This window comes from Ranitomeya variabilis, chromosome 2 (genome assembly GCF_051348905.1).
Source record: "Ranitomeya variabilis isolate aRanVar5 chromosome 2, aRanVar5.hap1, whole genome shotgun sequence".
Lineage (NCBI taxonomy): Eukaryota > Metazoa > Chordata > Amphibia > Anura > Dendrobatidae > Ranitomeya > Ranitomeya variabilis.
The window spans coordinates 79,108,047-79,126,224 of NC_135233.1; the positions used below are offsets into that span (position 1 = coordinate 79,108,047).

At 43.2% G+C, this 18,178-nt stretch overlaps 1 protein-coding gene and 1 pseudogene across 2 annotated transcripts in view; both read right to left on the minus strand.

Annotated features, from left to right (window-relative positions):
• LOC143804462 (uncharacterized) overlaps window positions 1–18,178 on the minus strand; it is a 523,411-nt gene that overhangs the window by 122,516 nt on the left and 382,717 nt on the right. The gene's annotated exons all lie outside the window — the stretch shown is intronic.
• The window catches only part of LOC143804459 (dynein axonemal assembly factor 10-like), an 80,825-nt pseudogene continuing 64,277 nt past the window's right edge, over window positions 1,631–18,178 (minus strand). The window contains exons 3-9 of the transcript XR_013221026.1: window positions 10,002–10,102; window positions 7,242–7,376; window positions 6,884–6,986; window positions 6,566–6,681; window positions 5,387–5,521; window positions 4,465–4,562; window positions 1,631–4,101 (exon numbers count right to left, since the gene is read on the minus strand). The product of XR_013221026.1 is annotated as a dynein axonemal assembly factor 10-like (transcript). The remainder of the gene's footprint in view (window positions 4,102–4,464; window positions 4,563–5,386; window positions 5,522–6,565; window positions 6,682–6,883; window positions 6,987–7,241; window positions 7,377–10,001; window positions 10,103–18,178) is intronic.

Below are 18,178 nucleotides of genomic sequence, written 5' to 3' on the forward strand. Positions count from 1 at the left end.
ATATTTCATGTTTGCAGGCTATAGCGCTACAGAGTGCAGCTTTATTTTGTTGGTTATATATGGAGATGGCTAGTCTTAGTAAGCACCTGTTCACACCTGATCTCTGTATGGAAGTGACAGTCGGTCTTTTGATATTTATGTTAGTGAGATGGACACAATCAAGAAAGAAATCTGAAACTTGGATCTGGCTGCAAACTTCAAATCAGGGGTCTGACAATAAATGAAGGAATGAAGATTCCAGACTGAAACTTAGTGTACTGATACTAACAAAACATGAAAAATATTTTTTTCCATGTTAACGTTATCCACAATTCAGATTTGTAAAAAAAAATAAATATATATATATATTATACTGAGTGAAGGATCCCAATCATCTTACAAAATCAGTGACAATGTGTTCATTTTTCCTTAATCGTATCTTTTTAAGATAACCTAAAGAGATCATGTCCTTTTTAGCATGTGAACTGTCCCCAGTGCCTTGGTAGTGATACAATGTGCATCACTAACATGTTTCTTTCATTAAAATTTTGGTTTAATCATGTGCAAAAAGGACTTTATATAGTTAGATCGTACCTGCTCATTTTAGTTTTTTTTTTTCCTATTTCAGGTTCTCTGGAGAAGTATATAACCATTCTAGAAGCAAAGTTCAAAACCAACATTCTCAAGATGGTGTACGCCGGCATTCACAATAAGCTAGAGGATGACGAGGATCTGCAAGATTTCTTTCGTTTTAAATGCTGGATATGAAATAATGAACACTTTTATATATATTTAAAAAATTTAGTTCCTTTTGATCATTGGGAACAGAAATGTGGTGTTCTTTATCTGACTTCATTATCTGTTAAAATGTGAATTCCACACAAAGCCAGATAAAGTTCTTTGTTCTGTGTATGACGTGAAAATCATCTTGTTGGAAATGATATTTTATAACACTGTAACCTGCTAACATTAGACCAGCACTAATTTCCAGACTTTGCATCTGCAGATCTATGCCAAGAATCCATACTAAAATTATGGATATAACCATTCTTTTGTAATGTATCTTAATTCGCAAAAAGAAAGCTTTGCAGATAGCCTCTGATATAGCCCCTCACTACAAAAATAAATTAAAAAAATATATACTGTATATACCGTTGTGTGTATACAGCACGCATGCAGATGTATGCGCACTATTTTGATACAGCTGCTGTTTTATGGTTACAGGGTTAATCTGTATAGCTGAATAAAAGAATGTTATTTTGATTTTAAAAAGTGTCTTTACATTATTTCAGATCTCCACGTCAGCCTTTCGGAGTCCTCTTTCATCTGTGCAGATCAGAATAAGAACTCAAGCAAACAAGCGTATAAATCGGACGTGTGTCATCAGATTTTTAACTGGATAGCACGCTGACTAGTGATGAGCGAATGTACTCTGTTTAAGGCCAAAGTCACACTAAACGTATGAAAAATCGGCCCGAGTCTCCCTGCAGAGAGGCGCATGGGTGTAATGCGAGTACAATCCGATTTTTCACATCTAGCATCCGATTTACATCCGAATGCAGTGCGATTTTAACATGGGCTTTTACATAGAACAATTCTCTGTCATTTACACATCGTTTTCAAAGGAAATATTCCTCAAAACATATAAATATGTATATATATATATATTTATTTATATTAGATAGAATAAAAGCGGGAAATTCATGTGCAGCGTACAGTAAAATCAGAGTGACAGGTTAGCATAGAATATATACACATAGAACACATACCGGGAAGGAAATATTTGATCTCTTGCTGATTTTGTAAGTTTGCCCACTGACAAAGACATGAACAGTCTATAATTTTGATAATATCTGACAAATGTGCACAGATAGGGCAGTACCGAAAGGAACAGGATGGGGGTGAGGGTGCTGGTAGCGCTCACCTGTAATGGCCGTGTAAGGACACAACGTCTATAGAAGTCTTGTTCCGTATCTGCCGCCCCGTGGCTGGAGGAGAGGACCGTCCAGATAACAGTTTGGCAAAGAGGTTTTTTTCACCTTGAGAAAGGCGCTGGTCCGGCACCGAAACTTATTGTTATGAATAAAAACATTGCTTATACTCTCCAGATCTCATCATTTCCGTGAGCAAAGCCCAAACATTGTGATAATCTCCTCTTTGCCAAAAAGTCTTTGAGTCCATAGTGGTCTATGGATACCCTAAGTGGATACACCGAACTGTCAGAGTGGTATAAAGCTACGTAGCCATTGTGCTGCCATCCAACTCCGATTATGCAGAGGTAATAGTAAAATAGCTGATTGGGAATCGGCCATAATTCCCAATATTGCATATGTAATTTTAGCACTTTGCTTTCATTGTTTTATATATTCTGTAGGACCAATGTTATATCGCAAATGTCACAGCATCAGATGCTTCCTCATACAAAAGTAACTACAAGGCTCATCTACAAAACAAGTATATTTAAATGTTAATATGAAACAGTGAAAACATATATAGAAGATGTGTTTTCCGAGTGGCTTCTTACACTCCAGCTCTTCCTGTAGAGGTGCCACTTCTCAATGCATCTTAGGGAGCAAATGGATTCGGACGTCCCATTCTATCGGCCCCGGCAGCAGTGAGCGGTCCCTCACCGCCTGGCATCCTCGACTCTTCTGTTGATTATTTGGCCTCATGTGACGTCATCATTGCAGTGTGACACGTGACATTGCCCCAGAAGAGCTGCGGACTCTGCCAGGTAAGAAGTGGTATTCCCATTGTGGCAGATGTAATGGGACGTGCAAAAAATTTGTGCTAAGTAGGCATCATTGTGATCGGTTCTGCTCTGAACAGGCAGGGGACTAGAAATCAAGTAGATCAGATTGTTCAGATAAAATATCATAACTTAAAGGAATCAAACTCTGCACAAATCCGACTCATGGAAACCCTCTAGGGTATGTAACACAACGCTCTTCTTGGAAAGTTCCTTTAAGATCTTACTCACACAAGCAGCGGCTGTATTTTACAGCCACAATGCCCAGCTGCACCCAGGTCTCCTAACTTGAAAAGCAAAACACATTCCTACGAGTTCATGGCTGTCGGACCCTAAATACCTTTGCTATATGGTTGTGTGAATAAGCCCCAACACCGGCTGCATTACTCCGCAAGGAACACTGGTTACATAGAAAACCAGTAAGCAATACTAACTGGTCTGTCTTCGAAAATACTTGTATACCCCATGAAATACCAATTGTGGAGGGTCTCTCTAGCATTCCTGACCAATCTTTACAGGAACAAGCCCTACTGACACTAACACGGGATATAATAACATCCGGTTATCAATTTGTACATTTCCAGGAGGAAATAAAGAATAACATCGTAAGACAGAGGAGAACGCAAGTATTTTAAAAAAGTGTCATGCTAACAATGGTCATCATTAAAAAGAAGCCAAGCCGAGGAAAAATTTGTCTCCAGAATGATTAAGGATAAACAGTCACCTTTATTGTAAGTCTTTTTATAAAAACAGATAGGCAGGACTATCACCGATAACCTTGAGCATAAACTGACGTGTTTCCACTAAAACGTCTTATTCATAGACCATAAATAAGACGTTTTAGTCGAAATGTGTCAGCTTATGCTCAAGGATGTTTATAAAAAGACTAACGTTGGAGACGACTTCTTCCTCTGCTTGGCTTCAGGACCAGGACGGCTCCGTGCGGTGACTCCTCTCCAAAGAAGCGTCTGAATGCAACGTGTGAGCCGACTTCCCTTTTTCCCCCCTTTCCATTTTGATTAATCAATAAAAAGAGCGGCCGAGTGAGATGTCACAAGGAAGAGAGAAAGTTAAAAATATATATATTTTTGGAATCACAGACATGAAGGCTTCTCTGAAGCAGATAAAGGTGTAGAAAAAAAATAAGATTCTTATTGTCTTGAAATTAAAGTTTGTTGAGCTTGGTGACAATCAGAACTCGAACAGTCTGGTCAAAAGATGTGGAAACACACAGGCCTTTCTTATCGGGGCTCCAGTCGATGCTGGAGATGGGCTGCGTGGACAGAGTGACGTTCTGAAGGAGGCTGACCATTCCCGCCACCCCCATGTCCACACCGTCAGGGTCCTTCCGGGATCGCTGGGCGGGATATTCACTATGAAGAAAAAGAAGTCATCATATGTCAGTAAAGGACTAAAAAAAAAAATGGCGTATCGTACATTGAGGTCAATGAATAACTATTACAGGTTTCAGAAAAGGAGGGTAAATGGCTAGAAATGATCACATGGCTGCAGAGGTCCAGTGACCATAATCAAAAGGCCTTAAATGTACTTAGTGATGACAGCGAAGTGTGATGTCTGATAATCATCATGGTGGTTATTACATATGAATTTGCAATATTTTGTTTACTCCTTTTGGTGCCTTTTTTATATTCTCTATTACTACTATGATTGTTTTTTACATGACCCAAGAAAACCCTTTATTGCCTTCTACTCCAGAAATAAAAGACGGTACTCACTATTTCCAGAGGTGAAGACTTCCAACTCCTCCTGTCGTCATAAAGACATCTCTGTTTTGTGGCAGGTGCCGGACTTGCCAGATGGTAGACTTGTGTGCCTGAAATAAAGAGTTTTCATCATTTCTAGTTACATTTTGTAGAGTTTTGTAATGTGTAAAGTGCAACATATTGAAGTATGCAACGGGAAAATGAACCGCATGCTATGCCAACAGTTTCTAACTAGCATTGAGCACTTAATGGATTTTTCTTTTCCCCATTTTAGGGTTGGTAACAGAGATAGATCTCATAAAACTGCTGCAAGTGTTGCCTAAAGTATACTGTGGAGTCACATTGTCAGTCTTCTGCTGGTGATAGGTTTCTTCCTGTCAGCTCTCAGCAGTGTGAGATCACATCTTATAAAAAAACACTAGACATTCTGTACACAGCACATATAAATGTGGAAAGGAAGTGTGAGTAAGGGGAGGTTGTAGGTCAAGCTAATTGCCTACTATATCTTGGCTCTCTTACATAAAGCAGATATAATGATATCGTCAGCTGCATGTGGAGACAAGGAGAGTGAATCCGGGAGGGCAGAGGTCTGAGTGCAGTGACTGGCAACATTTGGAATTTGCTTTTAATAAAAGTGGAAAACCCCATTAAGGATCATTTCCAGGGAAAAACAGCCCGTTACCCCACCCAGCTGGCATTCCAACAACAAGATTCTTTGAATCCTTCTGGCATGCACCTCCCCCATGGAGGAGACCGGCATACACATGGCACCCAAAGGGGCCGTCTTCCCCCCACTTTGTTTCCCTTTGTGGTCTGGTTCTGAAATGGCACAACAGAGCTTCAACAGGCAGTGGATCACGTCTGCCATTAAAACCTTTATGGCATAAATCTCTATAAATGGAAAGCTCAACTTAGGAGTAGAATAGAGAATTACCTTTTCGGTTACTGATGCAAAACCTTTTGTAGGATGTTGGGTCCTCATGTCGTAGACATGAAATTTGCCTTCTAAAGATGTGGCGACCAATTTATTCATCATGATGTCCTTTCTGTCAAACTCTAAACTGCAGACCTGAAACAAACGTAATAATGATGAAGAGTAAGAAAGTATGGAGCTCATCAGGAGCGTGGAGACATTCACAAGGTGATGGGGCGGCTCCCCGGGAGGCTGCCCAACGGGGACTGAGGCTGTACTCGGCTATGCTCCATGGAAATCACAACTGTATGTGGCTTCAGCCATCTGATACATACACTGAAGGATATGAGGGTGGTGGGCCGGCTATGGTCACTTCCACCAGCTAAAATGATGCCCTAGGAAAGAACTATTGCACTTCTGAACATAGAAGAGACCTTCATAAAAAAAAAAAAAACTGGTGGCATATCTGAGGGTACTGACGGCATTACTGTCCACCTGGACTAGCCCAAGCCAAGTAAAGGGAATAGGCGGACACTTTATATTGCAAGATAGTTAGAGGCCCCCCATAATCACTACAGGAAAGTCAGCTACATGCAATGACCTTGGCTCGGACGGCCATTTTCATACACTTCAACACCCGATCTTGTCATCCCCAGAGAACAAAGGAACCCACAAATGAGTCAGGGCCCCGCTCACAAGGCTAGAATCTAAGGAGTTAGAGGGGAGGCTGGAGGTACAACGTGCTTGTAGTGAATGGTCCAGATACCTATTATTATAGTAGACAAGGGTATATGAGGAAAGATGCAGGAAACGGCCACAAGCATGGAGAGTGGTGGAATCTGGCGAGAGAAAAGGGAAGGGTTGGAGGAAAACATGGGAGGAATGGAGAAAATTGAAAATCAGAGAAGTGCATCCCAGAAAGTAGGGGCAGCACAAGGAAAGTCTCAGAGACCGCACTCCACCTCTACTGGCCACCAAGGGTTCAATAATTGGAAATAATAAAAACCTTGTGGTAAAGATGCACAGAATATAGGCGCCTGCAGCATAAACTGACACATGCGGGGTCACTCCGCAGCATCGATATATAGGGGGCTACATAAGCAATTCGCATCCACCCCCAGAGTCATAAGCGGACATCAGAGGGAGCATTTTACAACCAGAAAGCAGTGAGGAGAATTATAAAAGAAGTGATCACCGTACCCCATTTCTGATATTGGTCTCCCATCTTAAGGACATGCTGCGCAGGTCAAACAGCTTAATGTCTCCGTTGTCATAGCCGGCGCACACCACGCGCTCCTCTTCATTGTAAGCGTGACCTTCAGAGAGAACACAGCGTCACATGTATGTGAGGGGCATTTCTTCACTGTCCTGTGAAGTAACCGCACTATTTCTATGCCCCGTAAATGGAGGATGAAGAGTTTACATTTCACCCTTTAAGAAGTTTCGTCTCCTTCCTTATGACACTTGCAGGTCTGATTTGCTCTGTCCTTACTGTATTACATGGACATCGGCGCCTACCAAATGCTACGGTCCACCAATCTCTTTTGGCTTCTCCTTCTACTGGTTCCATATTGGCCACCGGGGTGTCCTTCTGCCGTTGTGTCCCAGACCTTCAGAGTGCCTATCAAGAAGGCAATCACGAGCGTAAAGTGTTAAATAAATGTAATAACGTCATGTTTTCGTAAACGGAGGCTAATTAGGACTCTGCACTGTGACGTTACTCTGCTGCCCCTCCTGGAAATACAGTACATTCAATAAGAGATGGCGCCCCCTTGTGGTGACTGCCGGCAGTCAGAGTTCTCTCATTCAGTTCTATGTGGCAGCATTTCAGCCAACTAGGAATCTACAATGAAATCTTAGTTTACATTAGACTTACCATCTTGGCTTCCTGTTACAACCTCGGGGGCTCCTTCCCCAATTCCCAAGCCTCCAACTCCATCAATACAATTTATTATCTCCTTGTGCCCTTTCACTCACAGAGTAAACGGGAGTATCGGCAGCTTCCAGATTCCTACAAAACAAATCAATTTGTGGTCAGATGTGGAAATGTATTGATCATTTCAGGCACAAACAGACCCTCCATTATTATCTCAGACAACCCCTTTAATTGGTATACATCATCCCTCAAACACTTCATTGTGTCTCCTTTATGCTATTTGTCATTTCTGCCAGCAGATGGCGACGTTACACATTTATTCTACATTACAGTCAGTGCATCACATTCAGTGTTTGCTACAAAGCGTTAACCCCTTCCTGACAAAGCCCATTTTGGCCTTTATGACAAAACTTTTTTTTTTCCTCACTTTTTTTTTACTAATTGATGTGTTGGGTCCCAGGAGCCATACATTTTATTTTTTCCTTGACGTTCTCAAATGAGGGCTTTCTATTAAACACTTGGTGCGAGACCCTCAATGATCAGATATTGACGACCTATCCCAAGGGTAGGTGATAAACATCATATGCCTGGGGAACCCCTTTAGGTCACAGCCAACGACTTGGGAACCAGAAATAAGCAGTTGATGCGGATAGGAATCTCACCAAATTACTGATCATTTTGAATAAACAAGTTCAATGGAAATAATTTTATGCCCAAAAATGACCAAAGTATTCTTGGAGTGATATATCTTTTCTGGTTAGGTAATAAAGAATACTGTGGTCATTTTGGGGCATAAAAGTATTTACATTGATTTTCCTGGTAACACAGCACCACAATATAGATTTTTATTGTACATCATATCCAAAAAAGACTATTCCAAACCAGGGAAAATGAATGAATCTGCCTGCATGACTGTGACCTGCTCCATCAGTCATTATCAGCCCAGAGAACAGAGAAGCTGTTAATAATCCAACATCAATCACTGTAGCGGCAGCAGAAGTGTAACGCTGATTTACAGGGTAATTCTACTCTCAAGTAACTTTTCTGAATATGTTGTGTGGACATGAGGAAAAAAAAGACATCTAGCCATGATATCACTTGTGTCCTGTATTTTCACCATTGTTTTCTTCTGCCGACTTTTTGCAATTCACTCTGAGCTGGTGGGAAGAGATCAGCTGCCTGTGAGCTCTCCCATATTAAACTCAGCAGACAATGAGAGATCCCTGTTCTTTTCTCACTTAGCACCCAGAGAGCCAGCAGAAAGGAGGACATTATGCAGCAGTGCTGAGCGGCGTGGATGGGAACTAAACTCTTGGGTGAGATAAAAGACTTTTTAAAAAGCTCAGTACAATCTCTCCGCATCTTCCTCTGCTTGTTTTCTCTCCCTGCTCCTTACCTTCCCTCTCCATAGAGTAGAAAAAGCAGTGACACAGTGAGGCTACGAGGCAACTTGTCTGAACAAGACAGATTCAAGCTGTTTTTTTTCTTTCAGAGCGGATCACAAGTTCAGTAGGGTGGGGGAGGAGGAAAACAAGAGCCTTATAAATGGGGAAGGAAGCAGATTTCTCTGATAAGATAAAGTTTATTATATTCGCCTACTACTAAATTATACAGTTTGTTTAAGGCATAGCTCCATTTTAAAACCTCAGATAATTGTGTTGGCACAGTGTTTCACGCGTGCGCGGCACCCTGGCACAATACGTCCAAGGCACAGTGGCATTCGCGACCACGGCACAGCGGTACAATATGTCCTCGGCACAGTGGCACAACAAGACTGCAGCACAGTGGCACAGTACGACCGCGGCACAGTGGCACAATACGACCTCGGCACAGTATGACCGCGGCACAATGGCATTCGCGACCACGGCACAGTGGCACAATATGTCTTTGGCACAGTTCGACCGCAGCACAGTGGCACAATATGTCCGCGGCACAGTGGTACAATACGTCCTCGGCACAGTGGTACAATACGACCGCGGCACAGTACGACCGCAGCACAGTGGCACAATACGACCGCGGCACAGTGGCACAATACGACTGCGGCACAGTGGCACAATACGACCGCGGCACAGTGGCACAATACGACCGCGGCACAATACGACCGCGGCACAGTGGCACAATACGACCGCGGCACAGTGGCACAATACGACCGCGAGCACAGTGGCATAATACAACCGCGGCACAGTACGACCGCGGCACAGTACGACCGCGGCACAGTGGCACAATACGACCGCGGCACAGTGGCACAATACGACCGCGGCACAGTGGCATAATACGACCGCGGCACAATACGACCGCGGCACAGTGGCAAAATACGACCGCGGCACAGTGGCACAATATGACCGTGGCACAGTGGCACAATACGACCGTGGCACAATACGACCATGGCACAGTGGCACAATACGACCGTGGCACAGTGGCACAATACGACCGTGGCACAGTGGCACATATTGTAAATGAGTTTTTGAGATTGTAATCCGGAGCGCTTTCTTTTTTCTGGAAACATGGCTTCTCTTGTGCGATGGGCTGTGTCTCGTTTACAGCCACTTTACTTGAGCGGATTCTCTATAACACGAGATACATGGACAGAAGAAAAGCTATTTATGGGAAACATCACCTTTCTTCCAATCTCACACAATCGTACACCAGCAGATGTCCCTGTGTGAAGAGCACCAGTTAGTGACATCAATTTCCCATCTACTCCACTTCCCAGGACACAGAGTAAGAAAATGACATTGGATCAGATCAGTAATATCTTACCAGACATTGAGATTTCCTCCAAAGTCTCCTGTGGCCAAGTATCTCTGCTGTAGAGAACTGGCTCCAAACGTCCCACATTTCAGGGGTTTTGCCTTCTCAATCTATTCAATACATAAAGGATATAAAGAAGAAAAAAACATTAATAAACGCATCAATTAGGTACATTGTACCCGGGGGCGTCCATAGAAATCATGGGTCCCCAGAGCAAAAGACGGGATGGAAGCATTTTGAGCACATTACAGGGGTGAGGGGGTTAACTATTCTGGATGCATAGTTTGCACCTTCCCAGGTAAGAGGGTAATGTGCACAGACTGCATCCAGAATATTTAGCCCTGTATCCCAAGTAGCTGGATGGAATTTTTTTGCACAAAACAAAGGAAGGTGGCGAGATGACAGATTAGAATCAAGCCGGGCCGGCTCACCATCTCACGTCCCCACAGGCAGCGCTCCCCATTTATCACCTTGCAACTAATGGCTTCCGGGCCCTGCGTAGAATGGAGCCGGAGGAGCTCCGAGGAGGAGGTACGTGGCAGCGATGCTGACATTTAATCAAAGGCGCACATACCATGCGGTCACTGGACCATATCGGGTCCTTTCACCCATCGGGCTCCATAGCAGTCGCAAGGCCTGCCACATTGGTGGTACGCCACAGGTTGTACCCCATGAGTACAGAGAAAAAGAACCTTTAAGTAAAAAGAAATAGACAGATGCCACAGATATTGCTCTAGGCCAGGGGTGTCAAACTCAAATACAAAGAGGGTCAAAACTAAAAACTTGGACAAAGTCACAGGTCAACCTTGATATTTACATAAAAAAAAAAAGAAAGCCCACAATTGAAGAAGTTTTTCCTTATCGTAAAATATGGAAACAAACTTAAAAGGCGTCCCGCAAAGTACATTTTAATCAATAAAACAGCCTCAGGGACCGGGGGTAATTTCGATGACGTCACCGCCGGTCACTGAGCTCATTCACCAGTGGTCTTCAACCTGGAGTGGACGGTCACATTTTGGCACCATCCAGGTTGAAAACTGTTTTTTCCCCAAGTCGATTATGGCGTGGGACAGAACGACAGAGAGGTGAGGGATATTATTGGATTTTATTTTTGTTTTCTTACAGGAGACGAGGGCTTCGGTGGAATAGGCGAAGGTGAGTATAACAGTGTTTGTTATGTTTAAGCTGGGGGGGCAATATCCATGGCCCCTTACCAGCCTGAGAATACCTGCCCCCAGCTGTCTACTTTAGCAAGGCTGGTTGTCAAAAATGGGGGGGACCTCCACGGGGTTTTTTAAATTATTTATTTAAATAATTAAAAAATACGGTGTGGGGACTCCTCTGTTCTTGATAACCATCCTTGTTGAAGCTGACAGCTGAGGGTTGCAGCCCCCAGCGGTGAGTTTTACCTGCCTGGTTATCAAAAATACAGGGGAACCCACGCCGTTTTTTCTTTTTTAATTATTTATTTACAGCACGGGAGTCGGCTGACGAATACACCTATCAGCCGCTCCTGCTCTCGCTGTTATTAGCGGCAGCAGGTGTTGGATGATGGGAACTTTAGTCCCATCCGCTGACACCAGTGACCGGAGGTAAACTGTATACCTCCAATCACAGCTGAGCGCTCACGCTGTCTTTTGACAGCATGGGAACCGCAGCTCTCTGACTGGCGGGGATGATTTCACCGCCGATCAGAAGCGGTGTTTGCCACGCTGTCATGCACATGACAGCGTGACAAACTAGCCAGTGTTTGGGCAGCTGAACCCGAACAGTAACACAGACTTCCTAATGAAGTCAGTGTTTGTGTCCATGCCAGAACAGTAGGTGTAAAGCAGCCTTTACAAAGTAATTTTCCTCCTATTGAAGCCCCAAGATTGCCCTTTCGTTACCACCATAAAAGTATGAGGCCAACAAAAGTGCCCCCGAACACAGTAAGATATCCCCACAGTGAATTCCTCCACAGCACACGTAAGGTATGATGGCCCTACTTTACCCCCCTGAATTCTACTGGCAAAGTATGGTAATCCCAACACAGTATGATGCCCCAACTGTGATCCGCGTACAGCGCTTCACACAGTATAATGGGCCCCACATAGTCTTCCATTCAGAGTAATGTCTCCACATAGTCCTCCATTCAGAATAATAGCCCCACATAACCTTCCATATGGCACCGCGGGCCAAATTTAATCACTCTGCGGGCCAGATTTGGCCCACGGGCCAGAGTTTGACATGTATCCATTAAGCTCTAGATCTACCCAGAAGAATCTCTGTGAACCATAGCATCTGGACAGTATGGGTAAATGGCTTTATACAGAATCTAACAGATAAAACTCTTGGAGGAATATGGTCCAAGAAAATGTTGGGTGTTGAATTACAAATTGTAAAACTCCTAGCTTATACATTCATATTTTGGCAAATCCAGGCGATTATCTGATGCGTATGGGGGCTTCTCAGCTTTGCCCCATAGAAGTTGTCGGGATAAGGAAGAATCAGGCATGAGGAATATCAGGACTCGATCTTTTAGATTTCAGAGAAGATAGACCGCTGTCAGAGGTGTCCGGTAGTCGCCTATTCACCCCTGCCCATTACAAATGCGCACGGCTGGGCTGAGACAGCGCTCACGGCCGGCCCGAAGCAAAGCGCGCACGGCCGGCCCGAAGCAAAGCGCTCACGGCTGGGCAAAATCCAAGCATCCACATGCATGGAAAGGTCTGGAGCTTTAGAATTGTATGTTCTTCAGACCAACTTTTAATCACCTGGTTTAATTTCTTAGCACTTTTCTTTTATCTTGCCAAAAAAAACATTTCTGTGTCCAAGTGCTGAATAAAGCAGCTCCCTTGGTGTCACTCACGACAGGAGACCCCGGCACACATCAGATGCCTGTGTCATGATCTCCATGGCCAGAGAACTAGCATAAGCCTCAATAGGAACAAGCTCTTGGAAGATGTAACTGTACTGACCATGAACTAAACCTACCGCATCATCTAGAAGTAGCCAGGTAGCATGTCCTACTTTTTATCCCTATATGCCCAGCGCCGGCCGGAGAACTAAATAATGCTAGCAGAGGGAAATATAAGACCTGACTCACCTCTAGAGAAATGCCCAAAAAGGAGACAGAGGCCCCCCACATATATTGGCGGTGATATGAGATGAAACAACAAACGCAGCAGGAAAATAGTTTTAGCAAATTTGAGGTCCGCTTTCTAGATAGCAGAAGACAGAAAGCATACTTTCATGGTCAGTAGAAAACCCTAACAAAACACATCCAGAAATTACTTTAGGACTCTGGCATTAACTCATAATACCAGAGTGGCAATTCCTGATCAACAAGAGCTTTCCAGACACAGTAACGAAACTGCAGCTGTGAACTGGAACCAAAATACAAAAACAAAACATGGACGAATGTCCAACTTATCTAGTAGATGTCTGGGAGCAGGAACAAGCACAGAGAGGCTTCTGATAACATTGTTGACCGGCAAGCATCTAACAGAGAAGCCAGGTTATATAGCGACACCCAGATCTAATCAGAACAGGTGAACAGGGAAGATGATGTCACAAGTTCAATTCCACCAGTAGCCACCGGGGGAGCCCAGAATCCAAATTCACAACATGCCTGTAAGCGCAGTCTTGTGAGCTGCAGTAACAGATCGGACAGTAAAAACAGGGATTTAGGCTACTTTCACACATCAGTTTTTTGCTTTTAGGCATAATCTATTTTTGCAAAAAACGTAGCCGATACAAATTGTGAAAAACTGATGCGCCGGATCCGTTTTTTGCTGGATCCATTTTTGTTTATCGAGAGAGAGAGATCGAGAGAGATAGAGATCGAGAGAGATAGAGACCCCAGAACGGAAAATGTGCATGGTTTCAATGGGAAATGCCTGGAAAACCGGATTTGGATGCCGGATTCATCATTTCATCTCAGTTTCATCCGCTTATCGCTGGAACCGTCGCTGGGTTTTTTCGCCGGACAGTAAAAACGTTCCTATGGACCTTTTCTCCGTCCGCCGGAATAGAATTTTTTGACGGATCCCACAAAAAAACGGATGAACCATGTGGTCATCAGGCGCAATCCGGCGCTAATACAACTCTATGAGAAACAAACGGTTCAGGAGGAAAAAAAAAAAAACAGATCCGTTTTTTCAAAACTCGCCGGATTGTGCCTGATGGCAAAAACCTGATGTGTGAAAGTAGCCTTAAGTGGTACAAAACAAGATCTGGGGCACAATGTGGAGACCGTGCTTCTTAGAAGTCTGGTGAGCGCAGAAGTGTTTACACATCTAGTTATGTCCCCGTTGGCTTAGTAAAACCAAGAAAGTTTTTTGTGAACTCTCCCCAGGGAATTGTATCATCCCACAGCTCCATAGTCAACAAAATCAAAACATGTTATTATGCTCTATGGGGAGTTCATCCTGAGCCGTGATCAGCGCAATGCACAAAGGTGCAGAGGATCAGACCCTAAACAGCTCATTTTAACCATTCAGTTCACAGGCACCTTAAAGCAAAATAATAAAAATAATGCGGGATGGTATAAAATAGAAAAAAAAAAAAAAACAACAACAAAAAGTACCCACCTGTTAAATTCCGCCCACTTTAGCACCGATGCGCTGGTGGTTCCCTCTTAGTTTGGTTGTACATGACAGCTGCAGCCAATCACTTGCCTCAGTGTTCTCATAGAGACATGCAGACATTGCAGCTGAGGTCTGTGATTGGATGCTCTTACAGTAATGAAGCCATAGTCTCACTGCTCTTACAGTAAAGAAGCCATAGTCTCACTGCTCTTACAGTAAGGAAGCCATAGCCTCACTGCTCTTACAGTAAAGAAGCCATAGTCTCACTGCTCTTACAGTAAAGAAGCCATCGTCTGACTGCTCTTACAGTAAAGAAGCCATAGTCTCACTGCTCTTACAGTAAGGAAGCCATAGCCTTACTGCTCTTACAGTAAAGAAGCCAGTCTCACTGCTCTTACAGTAAAGAAGCCATAGTCTCACTGCTCTTACAGTAAAGAAGCCATCGTCTGACTGCTCTTACAGTAAAGAAGCCATAGTCTCACTGCTCTTACAGTAAAGAAGCCATAGTCTCACTGCTCTTACAGTAAAGAAGCCATAGTCTCACTGCTCTTACAGTAAGGAAGCCATAGCCTCACTGCTCTTACAGTAAAGAATCCATCGTCTCACTGCTCTTACAGTAAAGAAGCCATCGTCTCACTGTTCTTACAGTAAAGCCAGTCTCACTGCTCTTACAGTAAAGAAGCCAGTCTCACTGCTCTTACAGTAAATAATAAAGTCTCACTGCTCTTACAGTTGTCTTACCAACTCAATTTAAACCTACAGCTCGCTCACTAACATGCAAGTTAGGCACAACTGAGAACAGTTCTTGTGGTAAAACAAAGTATTTTATTCATATATAAAGCAATTTAAAGCATGAATTAAAGGATATAGGGTAAGTTCACACAAGGCGTTTTTGCTGCTTTTTTTTTTTTTTTTTGCAGCAAAACCTGATCATCTTGGCAGGAAAGAAGCTGCGTCAAAAACGCAGGTTTAGGTGCGTATTTGTTGCGTATTTGGTGCGCTTTTTTTTCTCTTTGTCTATACTAATGTCCTTGGATTTTCAGCAGCAAAAATGCAGCAAATAATGATACCTGCGTTTTTTCAACACCCATTCAAGTCAATGGGTGAAAAACGCAGCAAAAACGCTGAAAGAAGTGACATGCCCTATGTCCAAAAAATGCAGCAAAGCACAAAATACTGATCACACAAAAAACCAATGTGTGTGCATGAGATTTCTGAAATTCCCATAGGCTTGGCTGGTACTGTAAAAAGCAGCTGAAAATTAGCATAAAAAAAGCAGCAAAAACGCCTTGTGTGAACTTACCCTTAGGGCTCATTTCCACTGGCGAGGAAAACGGACGAGTGCAATCTGATAAAAAATCGGATTGCACTCGGACCAATGTTATTCAATAGGTGTCTTTTCATTTGCGTTTTTTTTCTCAGCCGAAATCGGACTGAGAAAAAAATCGCAGCATGCTGCGATTTGCTGCGAGTCTCGGACGAGACTCGCCAATGCAAGTCAATGGGTGCGAGAAAAAAAACGGACGGAATACGGACCATCCGTATTCCGTCCATTTTTTACGGATACATCACCATTCTGTGGCCTAGAACACTGTCCATGGTCCTGTAAATGACTGTAGAAAAATAGTTGCAGAGAAATAAAACGGATTGCATACGGATGTCATACGGATGTAAAACGGATGGTGCGATTAAAAATCGCATTGCACTCGCATTACACTCGCATGACAATCGCATACGCTACATCCCTTTTTTCGGTCCAGATTACGGACCGATTTGTCTCTCGCCAGTGGAAATGAGCCCTTATAGTGACTATCAGAGTCATGTCATCAACATACAACAAATTACATAGGAATGAATAAGCATCAATACATCACCGGATATTGTAGCATCACTCCTCAATCGGAGGGACCTCAATTTAGTGAGGAGGAAAATTCCGGGAAAACATCAAGACGGCCAGCACATCTGCTTCACCTCTCTGAAGAAAGTCCCAACCTCACTGAATCAGCCCCATTCTTTTATATTCTTTTCTTATCTGACTAGATCTGCTTCTGCGCAGTACATTCTCCAAAATCATTGTTATACAATTCATCACGCACTGTCATGCGCAATGAAGACTTCCAGAACCTTCTAGCGCATGATTACCTTTTAATCAGCTTATTTTGTTCTTTTCAAGGTTTTTATACTCCTGTTTTGTGAGTGATAAGAGATAGTTTCAACTAGACTATTCTCCTTCTGCAGCCATATTTTGCCCTATAATAACCTTGTACTCATACTCTAAAGCAAGAAACCATATTGATAACTATATATGTCTGGATACCTACAGTACAGACCAAAAGTTTGGACACACCTTCTCATTTAAAGATTTTTCTGTATTTTCATGACTATGAAAATTGTACAATGAGTATAAAAGGGGCGCTCACTGCTGAAGAAAAGCTGCTCTGGAGAAAAAAACGTATATATATACACTCACCGGCCACTTTATTAGGTACACCATGCTAGTAACGGGTTGGACCCCCTTTTGCCTTCAGAACTGCCTCAATTCTTCGTGGCATAGATTCAACAAGGTGCTGGAAGCATTCCTCAGAGATTTTGGTCCATATTGACATGATGGCATCACACAGTTGCCGCAGATTTGTCGGCTGCACATCCCAAAGATGCTCCATACAAGGCAGGATGGATCCATGCTTTCATGTTGTTTACGCCAAATTCTGACCCTACCATCCGAATGTCGCAGCAGAAATCGAGACTCATCAGACCAAGCAACGTTTTTCCAATCTTCTACTGTCCAATTTCGATGAGCTTGTACAAATTGTAGCCTCAGTTTCCTGTTCTTAGCTGAAAGGAGTGGTACCCGGTGTGGTCTTCTGCTGCTGTAGCCCATCTGCCTCAAAGTTCGACGCACTGTGCGTTGAGAGATGCTCTTAGGCCTACCTTGGTTGTAACGGGTGGCGATTTGAGTCACTGTTGCCTTTCTATCAGCTCGAACCAGTCTGCCCATTCTCCTCTGACCTCTGGCATCAACAAGGCATTTCCGCCCACAGAACTGCCGCTCACTGGATTTTTTTTCTTTTTCGGACCATTCTCTGTAAACCCTAGAGATTGGTTGTGCGTGAAAATCCCAGTAGATCAGCAGTTTCTGAAATACTCAGACCAGCCCTTCTGGCACCAACAACCATGCCACGTTCAAAGGCACTCAAATCACCTTTCTTCCCCATACTGATGCTCGGTTTGAACTGCAGGAGATTGTCTTGACCATGTCTACATGCCTAAATGCACTGAGTTGCCGCCATGTGATTGGCTGATTAGAAATTAAGTGTTAACAAGAAGTTGGACAGGTGTACCTAATAAAGTGGCCGGTGAGTGTATATATATATATCTCAAAAATAACTCCGGCACCCTACAAGTTCCAAATTAATAATAGAGTTTATAATGTACTTCCAAAATTCTGTATTCCATATATTTCATAATAAATTCTGCACACGGTGATCAAAACAAGGTAAATGAGTCAGGTATCAAGTCCAGTTCTATATCTGCAATGACATGAATAATTATTAAGTTCTCAATTTCCATATCAAGAATAAATACATAAAAAAGAAATACAGTTAGATAAACAAA